Below are 5645 nucleotides of genomic sequence, written 5' to 3'. Positions count from 1 at the left end.
TGAGTTTACAAAAGGAAACACATTTTTATTTTTGTTTTTAATTAAAAACTTTAGTGAAATAACATTTTTTGCTTCATCTGAAACCCCCATTTCCGTTATTAAAATCTCAGTATTGATACACTGTATTCTTAAATTAACATTTTTTGTTAAAATTTGGACAGAATTAATATTTATGTTATAAATTTTATTACAATTGGCCTGGTTTTTTGACAAACAACTTATTACTGTTTCAAAATGTTGTCTTTAGAACAAAGAATTTATTTAATCCAATGTTGGACCGGTTTTGTCACATAATTACAAAATTTAATGAGCAATTTCCCAACAGTTATGTATCAGGCATGGGTGTTCAGAAGCTTAAACTCCGATACAGGGTTGAATTATGTACAGAAAACGGCGCATAGTTAAAAGAATAGTTCTATATTCAATTATCATTTGATTTTTTCTAAAAAAAAGGAAATATTTTTTCTGCATTTTCTTTGATTTTAATGTTGTCTTCTTCTGTGTTGAAAAAAACTTTTTAATAACAGAAAAAACAGTAAAAAAACCTAAAAACCAATAATAATTCTATTGCAAAATGTTAACACAGGAAGGACGATTAAGTACCAGTACAATCCGGCACAAAACAAATGTATTTTTTTCTCTTATGCGGGGTATCCTTTTGAAGAACCCAACAAAAATCACCCATCATAGCGGGATACCATCTCCTCTGGTACATACGCCAAACACAACTTAAGCCTACTTAATTTTGCACCTTCTAGGAGAAATGAATTTACAATGAATATATCATTATACACGAGTACATAAAAAGTGTTCATAGGTAGCTAGTTCTCAAACGTAACGTGATGGAATATGGAAATCGGGTATCATATAGTTCTAATAAATGAAAGGTATAAGAAGTTTTCATAGTTGGGTCTGTTGTAAATCATTTCACAATAGGACAACAAACCGTCTTATAACTACCATAATACCCTCTAACTTTATTGCCCCTTTGTTGTGCAGTGCCGACTCAAGGAAGAGCAAACATCAGGTAAAGTAACAGCCCCTATTTATTTATGGAATCATTTATGGTAGTCATAAGACGATTTTCTCTCCTATTGTAATTTAAGTCAAAATTGACTATTTTTCGACGAGGACTTTAGTGTTATTAATCTTTTGGTATGCAAATGAATGCCTTACCTGGTCGACTGTATCTATGAGTCCGGTGGGCGTCTCGCCACCCTGATAACTTAGAGAAATACCAGATGGCCTTTTGAAAGAAACTAAAGAAGTTAATTTTGCGATTTGAAACGTTCTTCAATTCCAGGGAACCCTCCGTGGGAACGGCAGTTCTTTCTCTAAACATAAATTATATTGAATGGAAATAAATGGAATTCATAAATTGAACAGAAACAATTGGACGTTGTTAAAACAAATTTAAATTTGTTAAATTTAGGGTGAATATTTTCCGCGAAGGTAATAAAATAAGGTTTATAAAAAATACCGCGTGCATCACAGTACCTACTGATCAAATACCTGCCGCAAACAATCATCAGTGGTTTAATGGTGGAGCTCAAATCAGAAACCAAATAGTAGAAACATATTTTAATTAAATGCAGAACAATAATTATGCTATAACGAAAAATTTAATTGTGTGGCAGCACTTTTTCTTGTGCTTGTTTTCATTCTCGCTGCCCTTGCTAATTGAAGGGTAGCTTGTGCCAGGGCTTTATTCGAATCTGCCAACACGTGCAGACATTGCTTGTGCTGTAATGCCATTTCTCTAATGGGAAACTGACATGGTGTTTTGGGTTTCCTTGTACTCGATGGATTCGTTGTAGTCTAAAAATTACCTTACTTGTATTGTTTTAAATTTCTTTTGTTAAGTAATTTCTTATGTTAATTGCAGTTCCAGATTCATTTTTCTAAAAGAAAATATTTCAGTAAAAATGATTTAAACGTGTCAGAACACTCACATTGTTATTTTCAATAGTAACTTCGTTAACTAAAGTAACATCTTGTTCTTCTTCATTAGCAAGTAATTCATCAGTAGCCTGGAAATTCAATCCCTTGGAGCAGCGTTTCCCAAACTTTTTTTTTTGCCCTAGTCCGGTTATTTTTATGCTTCCCCTTCGAGACCCACAAATTTTTTTTTTAATTCTTGGTGCAAAGTAGGCAAAACAAAACACATTTGAATGTCCACATAGAAGTATATACAGCATGAGTCAACTAAAACAGGTCAGTCGTTTAAAACAGACACTTAGGAAAACATTGATTTTTTTGTGGTGAATTTAATGTGTCGTACCCTCTCATTGTATGCACGTTTTTTTAGGATTCTGTGTTAACTCTGTTGAAGGTAGTAATTAAAACAAGACGATAAAAAAAAATTGTACAAATTTTTACCGTTTTATATTCCGTTGAAGAAAGATTTTTTTAAATAATGTTAGTGCATTTGTTTTGGTGAAAATTAAACAGATTTGCTCAAAACAATCCCTAATTCTCAAGAATTTTTTTAGCAATGTTGTTTTCATTCAAAACAGAGTCAGGTAATTCTGCTGGTTTCAATTTCTCTTGATGAAGGAGAAGTCGGTCCATTTTCAGGCGGTGAATTAATAATTCTTTTAGTTTTTTAGACATTCGTCCACTTCGTGATAAACCCTGCACTTTTGGCGGCATTTTTGCTTTACATTTTTTAACGTAACTTTTTAAATGACATTTCTACCAGCGATGATTTTTTATTAAAAACGTAGGTGCCAGATCTATTCAATAAAGACATAGTCGCAAGTCATAATAAGCTAGATAAGGATAACAAACAACTAGTAGGTTGAAGTGGTGACTGAGACGATTTTATCACGACATTTCCCGAAGATTTTTTTAACGCATAAGCGCTAAAATAATAGTATATACAGGGTGTCCCAGAACTCGCGGATCAAATTGAAACTGTATATTCCTTGATGGTAATGAAGGTAAAAAACGTTTAGAAAAATATTCAGGGTGCAACAGCTTTTTAGTTATGAATTAATCAAATTGACCAATAGAGCTCGATCTAATTTTCCCTTTATGAGAAAATTGAGTACCTTCCCTCAATTGCCAAGCAACGTATAATTCGATGAATAATAAAATTATTTTCAATATTTATCTGGTCAACTTGTCGAAACAGACGTCAAAAGTGACAGCTACTTTTGAAATAACCAAAAATGGGATAATTGCGCCAAAGGCAGGTGAATAATTGTACAGAATCTAAATCAGGGAACGCAAGAAGTTTCTTCTTCCGACAATGAATGAAATATGGTTTGTTATGAGCGAAAATTTCCAGAGCAATTGTAACCTTGAGGGGTATGGGAAATTGACGGGAGGGATATGATGAATTGAACCTTTGTTGATGGAAGGTAAAATGGCGACGTAGCGTCAAGTGAGTAATACATATTACTACCTTAAAAATCTTAGTAAAAAGTGAAATATGCAGGGCCTGTGAAGTGAATCGGAATCACAAGAAATTTATCCTGACTCCTGTGCATACACTCTGCATCTGCAACGTATTAGCGCAGCTACACGAGCGGGACGAGTCATCGTCGAAATGAAAGAAAAGACTTTTAGGAACATTCTTGACATTGATAAAAAAGCTGGAGTTACACGTAGGCTTTGAGCAACAAATCAAGCATAGTGGCAGTTCTGAAAGAAAGAAGACAAAACTGGATTGAACTAACCTATTTATTTTAGCATCATTATTAGTAAAAATTTAAGATCAAATTTTATAACTAAACGATGTAGAATGCAACAAATGAAATAAGAAACATGCAAAATAAAAAGAATAATTTATAACATGTGTTCAAATTGACCACCTTTCATCTGAAGGAATAGGCGAGCTCGTTTTATTAAATTTTCCCTTGCCAGTCTAAGCACATTAGGAATAACAGTAGCCAGTGTTTCGTGAATTTGGTTATTTAGTTCTTCTAAAATATTGATAGGTTCGCGGTAAATATAGTTTTTCAAATATACTTCTTCTACCGTCGTCATCAAAGGACTGAAGAACAGCATCTTCAGTCTCTGGCGTTCTAACTTCTCGCGGGGGACCATCAATTTCTTGTCAGGTAGGCACCAAGGACCCAGTGTCTCGAGCACGGTACACCAACCATAGAAATACGTTATAATTTGGATATGGCAAACGTCGTGGAAAACGTATTGCATATTCCCTTGCTTCCTCACGTGCATTGCGCGGGCACTTTCCATAAATTATGAGCATTTCGGCATACTCTGCAGCTGTATATATGATTTCAATACGAAGTTTGACAATTTCGAATCAAATTGTAACTTGACTTTGTCAAAATCTTCACAGTTGCCCAAACATTTACTTGAAATTCCATACCATTCTTACTAGAATTATGTTGCTAGGCAATTCAAACCTTTGGTTAAATTTACGTGAAATTCAAATTAACAGCGTCCTTCTGATTGGTCAACTTGAATTATTCATTACAAAAAATCGATTATACCCTGTCCTTTTTTTTAAACGCTATTGCTTTCAGTTATCACCAAGGATAACGCACTGTAAATTTGATCCGCGAGTTCTGGGACACCCTGTATAAGTGGTCATTCTGTAAGTAAAACGTTAAATTTTAGCGGGTGTTAAAATTTTAACATACGTCAAAATTGAAAAGTGATTCTGTAAGTGCAGAAGATGTTAAATTTTAATTGACACCCGCTAAAAGAATGCGCTAATTCTTCATTTTTAACGGGTCCTCCTACAGTACATGTTAAATAAGTAAAACGTGTTTTTTGCAACAAATAATGGCATTAGATGGTTTAATACATTTGGTAGTTGTTCATAACGAAGAAAACAGACGACAACAGTACGTTAAACACATAGGACTACGTGATGAGAAAATAGTAATTATTATTTTTATAGACGACAGGTTAGGATTATTCAAAAGCAATTGAGAGATACCAGTAACCCCTTCAATTTGCCAGATAGACTGTTTTTGAGATTGTCCCGTTTAAATAAAAATTGTGCACAGAATTTAATTAATAGTCTATGGCAGCGTTTCTCAAACTTTTTTAAACGCGGAGCCCCTATAAAGTCGAATCTAAGATGACGGAGCCCATAGCACATTATCTAATTAGTTGCAAAATAAAGTAATAGTTATTTATGGTATAAGTGGGTTATTTAAGATATTACCCACGAGAGGTATTTGTAACCTACGAGGGCTTGCCCGAGTAGGTTATTACCTCGAGTGGGTAGTACTTAATAACCCACGTATGCCATACAACGTTTTATCCAATATTCCAAAATTTTTAGATAATGACATTATTGATGAAATTCTGCTCCCGATGGGTTATGAACGTTAATAACCCACGGTGCTAATGGCAACGTGGGTTATGTATGTTATAACCCACGGTGCAAATGGCAACGTGGGTTAAAACAACAGACTAGTTATAGCCCAGTTTACTCAATTAAAACTAACTAGTAAAACACGATATTACTATTGAATGTTGGATAAAAATGATTATCAAGAAAACTAGTAAGAATAACATATACATTTGTGTTTATTGTGAGTTTTTGAGAAGATTAATGTGACGAGTGATATTGCATTTTATTTGCACAAATTTCTTTGATATTTGGCTTTATTAAAGAAAGCTGTAGCCTTAGATCTGGCTCGGCATCCAAGCGGTTA

General features: G+C 33.9%; 1 long non-coding RNA gene across 1 annotated transcript; it reads left to right on the top strand.

Annotated features, from left to right (window-relative positions):
• LOC138128396 (uncharacterized) lies at positions 1-4559 on the top strand. The gene is made up of 2 exons (XR_011158635.1): positions 1-3388; positions 3443-4559. It is a non-coding gene; the product is annotated as an uncharacterized lncRNA (long non-coding RNA).
• Positions 4560-5645: the final 1086 nt, after the last annotated feature.

The sequence above is a fragment of the Tenebrio molitor genome, chromosome 4 (assembly GCF_963966145.1).
Source record: "Tenebrio molitor chromosome 4, icTenMoli1.1, whole genome shotgun sequence".
Classification (NCBI taxonomy): domain Eukaryota; kingdom Metazoa; phylum Arthropoda; class Insecta; order Coleoptera; family Tenebrionidae; genus Tenebrio; species Tenebrio molitor.
This window is presented reverse-complemented; position numbering and strand designations above follow the sequence as displayed.